At 41.6% G+C, this 17,221-nt stretch overlaps 1 pseudogene; it reads left to right on the forward strand.

Moving 5' to 3' along the window:
• The first annotated feature begins 15,973 nt into the window (after positions 1–15,973).
• Positions 15,974–16,654, forward strand: LOC138445035 (high mobility group protein B1 pseudogene; annotated as a pseudogene).
• The last annotated feature ends 567 nt before the right edge of the window (positions 16,655–17,221 follow it).

Consider the following 17,221-nt stretch of genomic DNA (forward strand, 5'->3'; position numbering starts at 1 on the left):
AGCTCCATCTCATCCCAATAATTAACATTGTCTGTCCACAGATATGTGATGTTATTTTTTTTAAAGGAACATCAATCTCATTAAAGATATTTCCATAAATTTTACTTTTATATTTAGTAGTACTTGCCTGGAGAATCCCAGGGATGGGGGAGCCTGGTGGCCTGCTGTCTATGGGGTTGCACAGAGTAGGACATGACTGAAATGACTTAGCAGCAGCAGTATATCAAAACATATATTTTTATACTTCATTGTATAGTAATGCTAATTGTAATTAATCAAGCCAGAAGAAATTTTTAAAAATTTGAATTGTGTACACTGAAGATTTTAAAATGGTACAAATTAACATACATATTTTTATTATAGAGAAATGTGACTATGAACTTTTAAGTATAAAATTGTGGGTGAGGTGGAATGTATTTTTTAAATGGAGATGGTAGATATTAAACAGCTATGATTTTTAGAGTCTAGTGGATAAATTTGGAGTGATGGAATAGTTTTATTTTAAACTGACAATATTTATAACATTGATTAAGTTCTTTGCTAGAACTGTTGAAAGTTAGGATGAAAAATCTTGACTCTTACATCTGTTTAAACAGTATTTTTGGTGTGTCTGTGAGAGGGTTTCCAGAAGCAATTAACATTTGAATTGGTGAACTGAGTAAGGCAGATTGCCCTCCCTAATGTAGGCGTGCTTCATATGATCCGTTGGGGGCCTGAAGGGAACCGAAAGGTAGGGGAAGCTTGAGTTTGCCCTTTCCTTGATCCCTGGAGCTGGGACATCACTGTTTCCCTGCCCTTTATGCTCGTGATGCTTAGGCCTTTGGACAGACCGAAACCTATACCACTGGCTCTGGCTCTCAGGCCTTTGAATGACACTTCTGGCCTTCCTGGGTCCCTAGTTTGCAGATATGGGCCCTCTCAGGCTCCATAATCACATGAGCCAATATCTGTTGAGTCTCTCTCTATGTGTATGAGAAGGCAATGGCACGCCACTCCAGTACTTTTGCCTGGAAAATCCCATGGGTGGAGGAGCCTGGTAGGCTGCAGTCCATGGGGTTGCAGAGTTGGACACGACTGAGCGGCTTCACTTTCACTTTCTCTGTATGTGTATGTCTTTCTGTTTATCTTTCTTGTATTGGTTCTGTTTCTTTGGAGACCCCCTAATACTAATACTGATTTGCAAGCCACTCCAGTACTCTTGCTTGGAGAATCCCATGAATGGAGGAGCCTGGTGGGCTCTAGTCCATAGGGTCGCACAGAATTGGACACAACTGAAGCGACTTGGCAGCACAGCTTTGAAGGAGAGGCTCTCTGGGACTGATGATCATTTCTCAAGGAGTACATTTCAGCTGATTTTCAGACCTCAGAAGCATTATGGTTGGTACTCAGACTTTTAAATGAGGGGGATATAACCCAACAGGTGCTTAGATGGTTCAGGTGGCATGGTACAGCTGGCGAGGAAGCACAGTGGATCAAATGTTCTTACTGCCAAGGGAGCACGGCAGGATATGTGGCAGGGCCAGCTGAAAAAGGCTCGAGTCATAGTTGGCAGTGGCAGCAGCTGCTGCTGCTGCTGGAGCAAGCCTGACAGGAACTGAAAGCAGGAAGAGTCCTTCTTCCTCTTTCCAAGCTCCACCGTAGGCTTCCGTTTTGCGGAATCTAACCAGAAACTTGTTGGCAAGACATCGGGAAATTTTAGTACATACACCCAAATATCATGAGCATTCTTGAACGGGGGAGTGCTTGGAGCTGAGAGACAGGGAATAGCTAGCAGAATCTATTTTTTGGGTCATTTAGTGTCTGTTTACATGTTTCTGTCTTACAGCAATGACGTCCTTTGGTTTTGCTTAAAAAGATGGTGCTGTTCTCTTTACAAAGCTATTTCCATCCTCTCCTTCAAAGAAACCTAAAGGGCTTCCCCAGTGGCTCAGTAACAAAGACTCTACCCGCCAATGCAGGAGACATTGGATTTGATCCCTGTTTGGGGAAGATGCCACTTGCCATGGAGCAGCTAAGCCTATGCCTACGAGCTGAGTTGCTTCAGTCACGTCCGACTTTTTGTGGTTCTGTGGGCTGTAACCCACCAGGCTCCTCTGTCCATGGGATTCTCCAGGCAAGAATACTGGAGTGGGTTGCCATGCCTTCCTCCAGGGGATCTTCTCAAGCCAGGGATCGAACCTGTGTCTCCTGCATTGGCAGGTGGGTTCTTTGCCACTTGGGAACCCCAGCTAAGCCTGTGCTGCACAACTATTGAGTCTGTGCCCTACACAACCCGGGAGCTGCAGCTCCAGAAGCTCTAGTGCTCTAGAGCCTGTGCTACGCATCAGGAGAAGCCACACATTGAGAAGCCTGTGCACCTCAACCATATGGTAGTCCCCATTTGCCACAACTAGAGAAAAGCCTGCATAGCAACAAAGATGCAGCGTAGCTAAAAACAACTAAATTTTAAAAGAAAGACACCTAAAGGCCCAGTAGTCACCATAACTATTTCTGGATGATGTTATTATCAGTCCTACTCAGTTCAGTCAGTCAGTTCAGTCGCTCAGTCATGTCCAACTAGGTGACCCCATGGACTGCAGCACGCCAGGCTTTCCTGTCCATCACCAACTCCCGGAGCCTACACAAACTCATGTCCATCATGTCAGTGATGCCATCCAACCATCTCATCCTCTTCCCCGCCTCTCCCGCCTTCAGTCTTTCCCAGCATCAGGGTCTTTGCCAGTGAGTTGGTTCTTCACATCAGGTGGCCAAAGTATTGGAGTTTCAGCTTCAGCATCAGTCCTTTCAATTAATATTCAGGACTGATCTCCTTTAGAATGGACTGGTTGGATCTCCTTGCAGTCCAAGGAACTCTCAAGAGTCTTTTCCAACAGCACAGTTCAGAAGCTACTCTACTCAATCCCAACTAAGTGAATACTCTGTAACATGCAGATTGAATTGTAAAGTTAATCACCAATAAAAGCCCTTACAGAAAATAAAGAGGGACAATAATAGGGAAGGAAAAAATAAGTAAGTATGTATCAGTGTATGCGTAACAAGAAAGGGAGCTCTGCATAGCTGCTGCAGTCCTGTGCAGTCATTATCTACTCTGAATTCTATGTTTCCTTTGTCCTCAACTGGCACCACAGTCAGTCAGGATTCTTTTCATGGTGGAGGCAATCCAAATCTTTACTCCCGAAGGATCTGAATTTTAGTGGTCTGTGTTGTTGTTTTTTTTTAATATGGACAAATAAAATAATGCTTTATTCCTACTATATAAAGAGTATTCTAATAGAACATTATTTCAGGAGGTAGATCCACATGTTTTTCTGTATTTTCATATCATTGCATAGTATAATTTAAAAACATTGGAAAATCTATCAGTACCCTAAATGTGTTCTCAGTGGTCTGTCTTTAATATGTTGTTATAGTTTTGCCTTAATTTGTACAGCCATGTTTGAGAGAACTCAGAGAATGCCTTGGGCTCCAGACAGAGTCTTACAGCAGACACTTGGTTTACCCTTACTGGTTGGGAGCAATTGCCCCAGGAAAAACAATGATCTCTTCTTTGTTATTTCAGTAGCATGAGAAGTTCAACTTAGCCAGTGGAAGTCTTGTCTTCCAGTTCACTGGAGCTAATGTTGTGATCTCTGGTGGGAGCATGCTGCCTTAAATTAAAGCCTCTAAAACCAAGAACAATCAAACTTGCAAAGATGGAAAACAAAATTTTGGGGGGTTGTAATGAACTATTGTAGTGGAGGATGCTGTCCCAGATCTACCCCTTATTTAATGTATTCTCACTATGGAAGGAAAGAGTGCCCTATATTAGTTTCAGATCCCAAGAATAGCCCACATCCTACAGAATAGAGCCCTAACCTTTCATTGCATTGTTCCCCAACAGGTGCTCTGACTGATTATTCACTGGGCTCTTTTATCAGTTCTGCTACTTCTGAGGGTGTCTTAACCTGACAGAATCAGTAAACTCAGTGGGCATGAGCTCATTGGCACACTTTTTTAGCTAAGAAATGAGTTCCTAGTTCAGAAGCAATATTGTGTAGAACAACCCATATACAATCATTATATCTATCTGTTATGACATAGTAGATTGCTTCAAAAAATTGTGGCTTACAACAACAAATATAAATTTTTCACAATTCCTGTTGGTCAGGAGTACAGGACCAGCTTAGCTGGTGATTCTGTGCACACATGCCCAGTCATGTCTGATTCTTTGTGACCCCATGGAGTGTAGCCTGCCAGGCTCCTCTGTCCATGGGATTTTCCAGGCAAGAATACTGGAGTGGGTTGCCATTTCCTCCTCCAGGGGATCTTCCCAACCCAGGAATTGAACTTGCCTCTCCTGAGTCTCCTGCACTGGTAGGCCGATTCTTTACCACTAAGCCACCTGGGAAGCCTGGCTCATAGCATTTCCTGAAGTTACAATCAAGCCAAGCTACTGGGTGGAGCACAGTCATTTTAAGACTTGACTAGAGTTGAAGGATCCACTTCCAACTTCACTCATAGTTGTTAGCATGCTTCATTCCGTTCCTTCTAGGCTGATAAACTGTGGGCCTTTCCATAGGGCTTCTCACAGCAAGACAGCTTGCTTGGTTTCTCTAGTGTGAGTAGAGACAGACAGACATTGGCCTAAAAATGGAAGCCACAGTCTTTTTATAACCTGATCTCACCATGATATCCCAATCACTTCTGCATGTTAATTAGCAAGCCACTAGTCTAGCTCATGGCCTTACCCAGTGGCTCAGGAGTAAAGAATCCATCTGCCAATGCAGGAAATGTAGGAGACCCAGGTTCAATCCCTGGGTAGGGAAGATCCCCTGGAGAAGGGAATGGCAACCCACTCCAGTACTCTTGCCTGGAGAATCCCATGGATAGAAGAACCTGGTGGGCTACAGTCCATGAGGTTGCAAAGAGCTGGACATGACTGAAGCGACTGAGCGTGCGTGCGTGCAGTCTAGCTCATCCCCAAGGGGATGGGATTAAGGTCATAAGTAATAGGAGGTGAGGACCATTGGGAACAGTTTCAGAGACTGGCTACAACAGTCATACTAGCAAAAGCACAGAGCACTAGGGCTTTGAAATAGATAACTGTTCTTTTCAGAAACAGGTCTTGGTTTGCTACTGGATCCTGGTAGAGACTGAGTTTCTGATCTGGGACATCTAAGACACTTTATGACCTGAACTTCCAATGATGAACTAGATGTTTTCTTATCCACCAAGATACAAGGTTGGTTGAAGGCATCAGCAATCCACCGTCAAGTGGAAATGGTATAAATAAGATGAAGTCCTAGCAGCTCCTGAAGACAGAAGCATTTGACTGAAGAAGGAAAAAAAGCTAAGGCCTAGTTTGTAGATAGTTTTCACAATGTGTTGCCATTAACTGGCAGCAGATGGCTGCAGCATTATAACCCTATTCCGAGGTGGCCCTGCAAGACAGTTGTGATGGAAAATCCTCTCAGTGGGTAGAACTTTGAGCAATATGTGTGTGTCTGGGTTGAGAGAGGGTCAAAAGTGCAGATACACCGATTCATGGACAGTGACTGGCAGTTTGTTTACACGGTGTAGACCCAGAAAAAAGTTTTGGCAGATTGCTGACAAAGAGGATGGGGAAAGAGTTATGTAGATGAAACTTTCAGAATGAATACAGAGTGTGAAAAAGTTTTATGTCCCACATTACTCAGCAAATAGCATCCATGTAGCAGAGACTTTAAATAGAAAGGTGGACAAAGTGACCCACTCTGAATGTCAGACTCTTTCTGCGGTTACTTCAGTGATTGCTCACTAGCCACAGTGGTGGGAGCAAAGGTTATGGGTGGGCCCAGCAACGTGGGCTTAACCCCATCAAGGCTGGTCTGGCTGAGTGCATAACCTGCCAACAGTAGAGACTGATGCTGGGCCCTTTACACAGTGCTTTTCTCTAAAGATCAGAAGACAGGTTGATGACAGCTTCCTGACAGGTTGATTATAATGCAGGGGGCAGCAGTTTGTCCTCCCTGGAATGAAGTCAGTCAGGATATAGATTTATCATCCCTGACCACATGGTTCTGAAACGTGTGTCCCAGGGCTCTGAAGAGCTTCAGTATCACAGTTCTTTATGTCTCAGTGCGGAAAAGAATTTAGCAAGAGGTAAAATGATAGATAAGTGATTTATTAGAACAGGACTTTTGTGAGGTTTACAAAGCAGACAGGTGAGAAATGCCACGCCCTGAGAACTTAGTTGGCTACGGTTTTATAATCAAAGAAAAAGTGGGGAGGGGGAGAACTTTTATCTCTCTTGGGCAGACATCATGCTTCCATCATCGGTTCCTCCTCCAGGTTGAGCAGGGGAGTTTTCTACATGGTCAAGCTAGGTCCACAAATTACTGTTTTTATGTGTGCAGAAAGCATGTTCTAGGGATCATTAACTACTGAGCTCACTGGGCGGGGTGTAGGTCTCATGCCACTATTGTTTTAGGGCGTGTCCTGTGCTGCTGTTGTGCGATTTTGTTGCTAAGCAAGCGTGCCTGATTTTGTGGTTAAGCAAACCTGCTTTCTTGAGTAGTTGTTAACTTAAAGGGGTCTCCCATATTTTTCCTACCTACAGGCCCCTAGTGAGATTAACTGTTTAATCACCTGCTTTGTCCCTTTACTCTGACCCTGTCAGTTCTGCCAGTGTGACTATCCTTGTACTAAAGGAGGTTTGACAAAATACTGTTTTTGACTAAAGAGTTCATTTTTAAGTCATCCTCAAAGTTAGAAAAAGGCTGCTTTCTTGAAGAAAAGAAAAAAGATAATATATCAAAATATTAAAAGTAGCTGTCTAGTGGGAATTGCTGATTCTTTCCACTTTTCAGTATTTTCCAGATTATTGTGTATCTGCAGTAATCCATAAAATAGATTCTGAAGGCAATTCAAGATACTTTTTAAACTGCACTCTGAAAAAGTTCAACTTTGTAACTAAGGAAAGATTTTCCCGGAGGCAACTCTATTCTAATCATGATTTCAGTTCTTATTATTTTCAGGCAAACTGTTACAGTCTCAGTCAATGACATTTCTGTATTATCTCAGTGACTCAAATTTCAGTGTACATAAGCCTCCAGGGAGACTTATAAAGATGACAACTCCCAATCCACCCCTCCATCCTAGAAATATGGGGTACTTCTGGGTGGGACGCAGGAATCTGTATATGTTAAAAAGGAGCTCAAGCGCATGACCCTTATTATGGTCCATATAACATCCTTAAAGAAACACTGCTCCCGGAAGCTGCAGGGCTGAGGAATAGCTAGGAAGAATTAAATTTAAGACTGGGGGGGAATAAACAGGTGCAAGTTGTTATTCTGTTTACAATAGGATCAGATTCCAGAAACACAAGTGGACAACCCCAAATCCTTTTTGCCTTTGCTTAGCATTGATTCAAAATGTGGCACGTCATTGCACTCACATTACCAGTCTAGGTATGCAAAATAGTTCTCTATCTGCATGAAAAAGGCTGCACAGCATAATGGGTACTGGTGTCCGATTGCTCTTTCACAACCATATCACAGCTGTCTCCAAAGCCAGTGGAGACATCTGAATTTGAGCATGAGCATCATCATTTGTTAGTTTTTGATTTTAGGTGAATTAACTAAGTCCTTAGAGGCTTAGATTTTTCACGGGAATACTATTTTTGAGCTTTTACAGGGAATGACTTCTATTGAAATATTTAATCATTCTAGACTTGGGTTCTTTTATAAAAATAAAGAGCACTAGAGTCTGATGTTCTTTCCAGTTTTAAAATTCTTTGTATATTTTACTAGGATCCTATTTTTATTATAAACTAAGTGGAAACATTTAGATACTTGAAGAAAACAAAAAATGACAATATAGAGATAAAAGCCATTAAAATATTTCTGCTTTCTTGGGCAGAATTTTATTTCTAAGTAATTAGTATATTATTAAATAAAATAATGAAGAATAAGGCAGTGATTTCTTCAGGTGAAATGAGACTACATGGTGAAGCTATAAGGTCTCCTGAATTACAGGCAATCTTTGGACCTACCACCTAAGTGCTACCTTTTCAGACAAATGCGGTGAATGCCCTCAGTAGACTCTGTCATGAAAGAGTGTCCAGTGAAGAGAACTTGGAGTTCTGTCACACTGAGCCTGACGTTACCACCTCCACAGCGGAGTGTGTGGAGAGTGGATGACGCTGGATTCCTCAGGAGCCTTTGAGCTAAAACAGGGCATGGCGTCTCGTTTCATTCCTGATGTGTCTCAGGTTTCTCCCCACTCTCTGTCACCACTGGACAATGCAAAGAGGAAAGATTTTCCAACCAAAGACCAGGAGCCCAGAATCCTGCCTTTCCCCATTTTCTCTCATTTTCCTGGCACCCACTTGTCCACTCCAATGCGTTGTCTAGGTCCGTGTAGACAACTGACCCCTGCTGTGTAGTGGGGATTCTGAGGCATGAGCACTCTTTAGTTGAGACTTTTCAAGTGCACTTGATAACATTCAGTTGGTTTACATAGTTATTAGATCACCTAGATATGCATGCTTGCCAAACAACTAAACAGATCTTGGCATTCCACCTATCTCTTAGGTCTCTATGGGGACTTCACCACTGGAAGTATTATTACTCTGATGGCTCTTTCTCCCTTTTCCATAATCAGAGTCTTTCTGTTTCCTGGAGGACTTTGCCTCACCCTGGGCGGGGGGGTAGCAGGTGGCATCACTGAATCAAGGGGAAACAAAGTAAACCAGGTTTGAGAAAGCCAATGAAAAGGCCAGAATGAAAGGGTTAGTCTGTCAGTCATGTCCGACTCTGCGACCCCATGGTCTGTAGCCCACCAGGTTTTTCTGTCCATGGAATTCTCCAGGCGGAAATCTGGAGTGGGTAGCCATTCCTTCTCCAGGAGATCTTCCTGACCCAGGGATCAAACCTGGGTCTCTTGCATTGCAGGCGAATTCTTTACCACCAGAGTCACCAGGTTCAAGAAAACCAGTGAAAAGGCCAGAGTGAAGCACAATTTAAAAAGTCCCCAGTGGGAAAAATTTTGTGAGAGTCCAGGGTCATGGAGAAGTTATAGGTCAAACCAGGGGAGTGCTCAGGAAACCAGAAGCAGATATAGAGAACCACAAACAAGACTTTAAAACAGCTCAAGTCTCTGTAGAAAGGAAGCACCATATAGTGTTCTCTTTTGCTGTCTTGCTGAATTCTTGTCATATGAGGGATACAAGTCACTTACTTTTCCAGAGAGGCTGGTTCAGTGCAGGGTTGAAAAACTCAACCTTGCCTCCTGTGAAAGAAGTTGGTTGCATTCTGTATGTGATTTAGATCCATACTCTGGCTTTTGCTAAAAGCTCCACTGACTTTCCTTTGTCCGTTTGGCTGGTGTAGCTTCTCCTTTCCTGCCCTGGAGATGCTGCTCTTTCTGTCACTCCTATATTATCCATAAACATCCTAATATGGTTTTCCCTGTCTCTTCTTTCGTTTGTTTGTTTTCTATCAGTGATGCTCTTTGGCTTCTTCCTCTTGAGTTTCTCTCCTTATTTTCCTCCTTCATAGCTGATCTGCTGTCACATTCACTTTTATACCCTGTGCTTTTTTCTAGCAGGTATTTTGGGTATTCTCCTAGAGTTCCCCCACCCTTCTCTTGCAGGTATTTTTTTAGCTCGTTGTAACTTCAGTCCCTGGTTCTCCTTATTGTCAGTCACCTTACATGAAGTAGAGATTATCCTGGAAGAATTTTCTTGGCTCAGATACATTTTTAGTCTTTTCATTGTGGCTACCAACTTGGCATTGAATCAGTGCATATCAAACTGCATGTTCTACACAATAATTTAAAATTTAAAAAAAAAGAATTTGTTTTCTCACTTCAGTGATTATTTAAAAATTAAGGTAAGCATATTGATGGCCATCTGGGTACCCATTTTATAACTAAATACCGTTGTGAAATTTCAGTATCCACAGTTGCACATATAACTGCATAGAAACCAAGGAAAGCAGGAGTAGACTTAACAAAGTGGACAGTGAATGAGATGAATATTTTTCAGTGGTTGAAATACAGAGAACTGATGGGAGAAGTGAGTCACCACAGCCAAACTAAAGCACACTTATGCTGGAGCAATTAATAACATGTCTTGTTTAAACCAAATCACATCATTAATCACCTTAATGCTACTGATTCTCTTTTGGATTTGATTATAATTGATTTATAAAATTTAAAAACTTTTTAGTTGTATAGGAGTTTTATGTGTGAGGGACTTACAACTTTAAAATTTGAGGATATTTATGTAATATAATAAAAAGAAATTTATCTGGCTTCCACTTGCATCCAGCATGAAGTAAATTTACCGTTCTGCCTGAGATAACATAAAAAGTGAAAAAAAAATATACGGAACGATAATTTTCAAGATATTAAACATCAGACAATGAAGGATAGTGTTCTTTGAGAGAGGAAAAACAAACAGTGAACCCTGTGATTGCCCCAGATGACTGCCAAGAGAAAGTTTTCAGGCCGTGGCAGAGGGAGGGAAGACCCTGGTATAGCCTGGTGAACCCTCTGATTTGAGGATACCTACTGAGAGCTTGAAGTAATCTGGATGACTAGAGTTTTCTGGAGAAGAGACAGAGTGAGCATCACGGAGCAGTCCAGAGACCTGCAGAGGGTTTCCTTCCGATATGCAGAGAGCTGCTGAAGACTGCATGTACAGAAGGAAACTACCTGAGATTTGAAAGAATCGCCCAAGAAAATGACACTTGGTGTTCACGTGGGGCTATGAAAAGTACCTGTCCACTGCCTATTCTCGTCCCCTGCACCTCCTGCCAAATTAGAAATCTTCATAATTCATAGGACATGGTATAGAGAACTCAGAACAGCCGTGGTTCAGAAGTGAGGAATCATTAGTCCTAGAATAAATACTGAATTGGGCCCACCTAACAATACTGGGGGCTTCCCTCGTGGCTCAGACAGTAAAGAATCCACCTGCAATGCAGGAGACCTGGGTTTGATCCCTGGGTCGGGCAGATCCCCTGGAGGAGGGCATGGCAATCCACTCCAGCATTCTTGCCTGGAGAATTCCATGGACAGAGGAGCCTGGCGGATTGCAGTCCATGGGGTCACAGAGTCGGACATGACTGAGTGACTAAGCACACACACACACAACAATCTTGAAAGACAGATATAAAAGGGCCAAACTGTCTGTTACTAACTTAACTATGGCCTAGACCAATCTCCAGGCTAGTTACAAGAATATATAAATATCCAGCTCCTAACAAGGGAAAAAACAATGTTTACCATCCAATCAGAAATCACCAGACAATCAATGTTGCAGGAAAATATGAAATTTAAGTCTAGGAAAAATACATCAGTAGAAACTCACTCAGAACTGATAAATGAAATTATGCATAACAACATTAAAATACTATGACTATTTTCCATATGTTCAAAAGCTAGGGAAAAGATTGAATGCTAATTAGAGACATAGACAGTATCTTAAGCTTCCCTGGTGGCTCAGCTGGTAAAGAATCTGCCTGCAGAGCGGTAGACCTGGGTTCAATCCCTGGGTTGGGAAGATCCCCTGGAGAAGGGAATGGCTACCCACTCCAGTATTCTGGCCAGGAGAGTTCCATGGACTCTATAGTCCATGGGGTCGCAAAGAGTCCGACAGGACTCAGCAGCTTTCACTTTCACTTTCAAGATATCTTAAAAGACAGTGGAACTTTGAGAGATGAAAACAAAGATATCTGACATGTCATAGAGACATACATCCAATGTAATTCCCTTATGAAAACTTCAAAACCATGCGAAACTATTCATTTACTTTATTGAGGTACAATAAATCTCAAGATAATGGGAGAATTCAGTATTCAGAAAAGTAATTACCCTGGGGCAGAGGGAGGGAAAGACAAACAGGCAACAAAAGGCGCAAAGCAGGTTTCCAAAGTGCTGCTGATATTCTATGACTCAAGCTGGTGGTAGGCGTGTGACATGTTCTAAAAAGCACACATACCATCTATGCCATTTGGTATGTATAATATATTTATAGTGTACATATCTGTAATACATAGATTTCATAATATAATAACGACAGTAAAGATTACTCTGGTGGCCATGTGGACGAAGGGAGATTAAGAGAGTCAGGGAGAAAATTAAAGCCACTTTTGCAGTAGTGATAAAATGGGAAAGGGCAACAAATCTCACAAGTCTTTTGAAATAGAATTTAGGAATGTGAATTGAATGCAGTAGTTTAAAGGGAAAAAGTGAGTTTTTTTTCAGTTTCCTGAAACTGAAAAAGCTTCTGAGACTCAAGTTTTTATGAATTAATAGAACATTTCTGGAAGGCTAGCTATAAATGGACAATATTGTTGCTTTCATTGGGCAACTAAAAAGCTCTAGGCCCAGGAGGGAGGGTGTCTTTTTGAATTCTGAACCATGTTTGTATATTAACTAACTACCCAAAAAATGGAAAGCAAAATTAAAGAGCAGAGATTTTTGTTTAGCTCAGAATTGACCATTCTAATTTAATGAGAGAAGATGTTGGGAGAAGCAAGATAATTACGGAAGTGACTTCCCCTGTGTTTAGTTTTCTGCCGCTGAATTAGGCTAAATAGCAAGTCTTTTGTATTTATCATAGGCTAGGGTGGGAGTCAGAGTTGACTGTCTTCTGGTCAGGGCTAGCTCTTCATGAAGTAAAGTGTGGGTCCCAGGGTTGCCCCTTCAGGAGGGCAGTGGGTGGGGCAGTCACTATGATTGATGTGTTTAGCAACAGTACAAAAACTGTAAAGTGTTTCCAGGTGGATCCTTGTGACTGCAGCAGCACCATTTAAAAAATGAGGAAGTGAGGTTGATCCTGTCTTACCTACCCTTTCTATGTTTTTTTCCTGGTGGACCTGCTCCTGTATAAAATCCAGTGCACATATTAGCTAGTTTTCAATAAGCTGCTAACTTACAGATAATGCCTTAAGGCATTTAACCCTCCAAGAGGGTTCTGCATTTCTGCATTTTTATCAGAAATCCTAAAAAAAATAAGAAAAACTCAGTGTTAAAAACAGATGTTGTATGCTGTCTAACATTCTTGCCTTTCATTTATATTTGATAATTACTAAGGCTAACCTTGTCTCATTTTACAGTGTCATTTACATAATATAAAATTTTGACCATTGCTTAATTTTTGTTCATGTTTTGCCTCATTTCACAAAATATTTTTGGAGACTTGTAATAAACACATACCATAAAGTGGTGAGCTATGAATAAATTAAAAATCAGGCTCAGAGAAATAAAAACTTGAATAGAAAGTTGTCCCCAGGTATAAAAGCAGAACACAAATGAACCACTGGAACTGAGTTTCTTTCAAGTACGGTCTAGGATTCCTGGCGAAAGTGATAAAGGAGACATGACATGTTACTAGTTATTCCCTGTCCCCCTCCCCCTCTCATCTCCTCCCCCAAATCCACTGTTTCCGTAAAGGAAGTATATAGCTTTTCCTACATATGACCCTAGAAGAAATTTCTCACCTGGATTATAAGCTTTTATTATCACATCCAAATCCACATACCTTTGAAAAGGAAGGACACAGAACCAACGAAAAAATAAATTTTAGCTGAATTAAAATGGAGCACTGGGCGAGGAAGGGACAGTAGATATATCTGACATGACTTGAGAGAACTGTGTCTTTGTTTACTAGTTTATATCTCAGTAACAAATGACCAGGGATTTAAGAATCCTCACTGTGTACTTCAGAAATACCATGCAATCACCTGATATGGTTGCATCACTTTGGGGGTTCATATGAAAATAGTTGAAGTGATTTCACTTGAAAATTCTGTTTGCTGAACTTTGTGATACATGTTGTTACTCAATAGCATATTTAAGTTGTTCTTTACAGAATTAAACACCTTTATTTAATGGGCCACTGGGGAAATAATAGTTTCTAAGAAAAAGTTTTTTTCAGCATGTTTATTATTGACCTGAAGAGAGAATATATGGATTAAACCTGTACTGGACATGAAGCTGGCAGGGGGACCTGGAACCATGGGCGACAGAATCTGGGCCTCATTTCATTTTCAGACCCTAAGTGACCCTTGATGAAAAGAGCCTCTTTATGAAAGCGAAAGAGGAGAGTGAAAAAGTTGGTTTAAAATTCAACATTCATAAAATGAAGATCATGGCATCTAGTCCCATCACTTCATGGCAAATAGATGGGGAAAAAATAGAAACAGTGACAGACTTTATTTTCTTGGGCTCCAGAGTCACTGCAGATGGGGACTGCAGCCATGAAATTAAAAGACTCTTGCTCCTTGGAATAAAAACTCTGACCAACCTAGACAGCATATTAAAAAGCAAAGACATTTCTTTACCAGCAAAGGTCCATACAGTCAAAGCTATGGTTTTTCCAGTAGTCATGTATGGATGTGAGAGTTGGACTATAAAGAAAGCTGAGCACTGAAGAATTGATGCTTTAACTGTGGTATTGGAGAAGACTCTTGAGAGTTCCTTGGACTGCAAGGAGATCAAAGCAGCCAATCCTAAAGAAAATCAGTCCTAAATATTCATTGGAAGGACTGATGCTGAAGCTGAAGCTCCAATACTTTGGCCACCCAATGCAAAGAACTAACTCATTTGAAAAAACCCTGATGCTGGAAAAGATTGAAGGCAGGAGGAGAAAGCGAAGACAGAGGATGAGATGGTTGGATGGCATCGCTGACTCTATGGACATGAGTTTGAGCAAGCTCTGGGAGTTGGTGAAGGACAGGGAAGCCTGGCATGGTGTAGTCCATGGGGTCGCCAAGAGTTGGACATGACTGACCAACTGAACTGAGCTGAACTGAAGTGACCCTGTCACAAGTTGTCTGAAACATGTTCACATCCAGCCAAATACACTTCCACCTGTCCATGGGATTTCTCTGATAATTATTCTGAGCTTCTGTTCCTTGCTCTGCTCTGTAACTACACTGGTTCAACCCTCTCATCTCAGGACTTGCTGCAAGTCTTTTGCTCACTGACCTCCTTGGACCCTCTTCTCCAGCTTGACCCTTGGTGCTATTTTCTGGAGATGGGCTGATGTTCAGTTTGACTCCATGCCCTGAAGCTCTGTGGCAAGGGTGTTCCTGCCCTCTCCTGCTCCTGCTTACCTGGCTTGGCTCAGCTTATCATGTTTCCTCATGGTATGTGAGTGTTTTCAGGGTGTGCTCAGTGTTTATCTCCTTCGTGTTTTGACTGGAGTCAAGGGTGAGGAAACCTGAGCGCTGCTCTGAGTTGTTTAATAAAACAAAAAAGCACAGGGTATATTCATAATTCATTCATCGTTCATTCATTGTCCATTGTGTGCTGGATACTGAGACCACTGAGGCAAAAATAATAAGACACTGTGTGTCTTCACAGAATTAACAGCAAAGGAGGAAGTCATTTTAAGGCAGCCTTTTATGTATGTGATTTACTTATCATTGAGTTACCTAGCAGACATAGTTGATGAGACATTTAGGCAAGAGTGATAAGACAAAGATGGAGCGTCAGTGCCCTGAATAGCAGCTGTTAATTGCTCTAGCACAGTAGTTGTCAAACTGAGGTGATTTTGCTTCCCTCTCCTGCCCAGAGACACACAGCAATGTCTGGAGACATTGGATGTTACAACTGAGACAGTGCTCCATAGTGGTTAGATGTCAAGGATGCTGCCAAACATCCTGCAATGCTTAGGACAATCCCCCATAACAGAATTATCGAGTCTAAAATGCCAACAGTTCTGAACTTGAGAATCCTTGGCTAGTCTATGTGTCAACTGTATGTTTCTGAGAAAGCAACTATCAAGAAAGCTTCCTGTAGCCGGATGTTTATTACTGTTAGTTGCAGCTGACATTCAATGAGGGCTTACTGTATGCCACGTATTCATTGTAAACAGTTTAAGTGGATTATCTCATTTAATCATCAAAAACTCTATTCTGGATAGAGATAGTACCAGAACAAGTGAGAACTGGACGGGCACTTGGCAACTCTCTGTCTCTCTGAGGAAAGATAATTAAAAATGGGCAAAGGAGATCCTAAGAGGCAAAATGGCATCATATGCATTCTTTGTGCAAACTTACCAGAAGGAGCACAAGAAGAAGCACCCGGATATTTCAGTCAACTTCTCAGAGTTTTCTAAGAAGTGCTCAGAGAGGTGGAAGACCATGTCTGCTACAGAGAAAGGAACATTTGAAGACATGGCAAAGGCAGACAAGGCCCGTTATGAAAGAGAAATTAAAACTTATAGGGGAAACAAAAAAGAAGTTCAAGGATCCCAGTACACCCAAGAGGCATCCTTCAGCCTTTTTCTTGTTTTGTTCTGAGTATTGTCCAAAAGTCAAACATGACCGTCCTGGCCTGCCTCTCCATTGGTGTTATTGCAAAGAAACTGGGAGAGACGTGGAATAACACCGCTGCAGATGACAAGCAGCCCCATGAGAAGAAGGCTGCTAAGCTGAAGGAAAGTATGGAAAGGATATTGCTGCATACCGAACTAAAGGGAGCCTAATGCAGCAAAAAGGGAGTCATCAAAGCTGAAAAAGGCAAGGAAAAGAAGGAAGAGGAGAAAGATGAGGAAGATGAAGAGGATGAAGAGGAAGAAGAAAATGATGATGATGAATAAGTTGGTTCTAGCGCAGTTTTTTTTTTTCTTGTCTATAGCATGTTTAACCACCCTGTGCACAACTCACTCCTTTTAAAGAAAAACATTGAAATATAAGGCTGTGTAAGATTTGTTTCTAAACTGCACAGTTTTTTTTTTTTGGATAGTTAACAGTACCAAATGTGTCTTTAGATAGCCCTGTCCTGATGGTGCTTTCAGTAGCCACTAATCTTGCCTGGTGCAGTATGGGGGTTGTAGATAGGCATGGAAATTTGAACCAGGTTCTTGTTGGTGCACAGCGTAAACTAGGTATATATGGGGATGGTAGTGTTTCATCTTCAGTTGTCTCTGATGCAGCTTAATACGAATAATTGTTGTTCTGTTAAATGAATACCACTCTGTAATTACAGACAAAGAAAAAATTGCAGCTGTTTTGTTGACATTCTGAATTCTTCTAAGTAAACACAATTTTTAAAATTAGTATTGTCTTTTTCATAGGTCTGAAAATTTTTCTTTTTAAGGGGGAGCTAGTCTTTTGCTTTTGCCTATTTTGGATCACGCAAATTACTAGTGTTTATCTTTCATAAAGTTAGCTGATAAATAAAAAGCTTTTGTCTACGCACCCTGTATACCCATGATGAGGGTATAAAAGTTGAACTGAGACAG

Source organism: Ovis canadensis, chromosome 1 (assembly GCF_042477335.2).
Source record: "Ovis canadensis isolate MfBH-ARS-UI-01 breed Bighorn chromosome 1, ARS-UI_OviCan_v2, whole genome shotgun sequence".
Taxonomy (NCBI): Eukaryota; Metazoa; Chordata; class Mammalia; order Artiodactyla; family Bovidae; genus Ovis; species Ovis canadensis.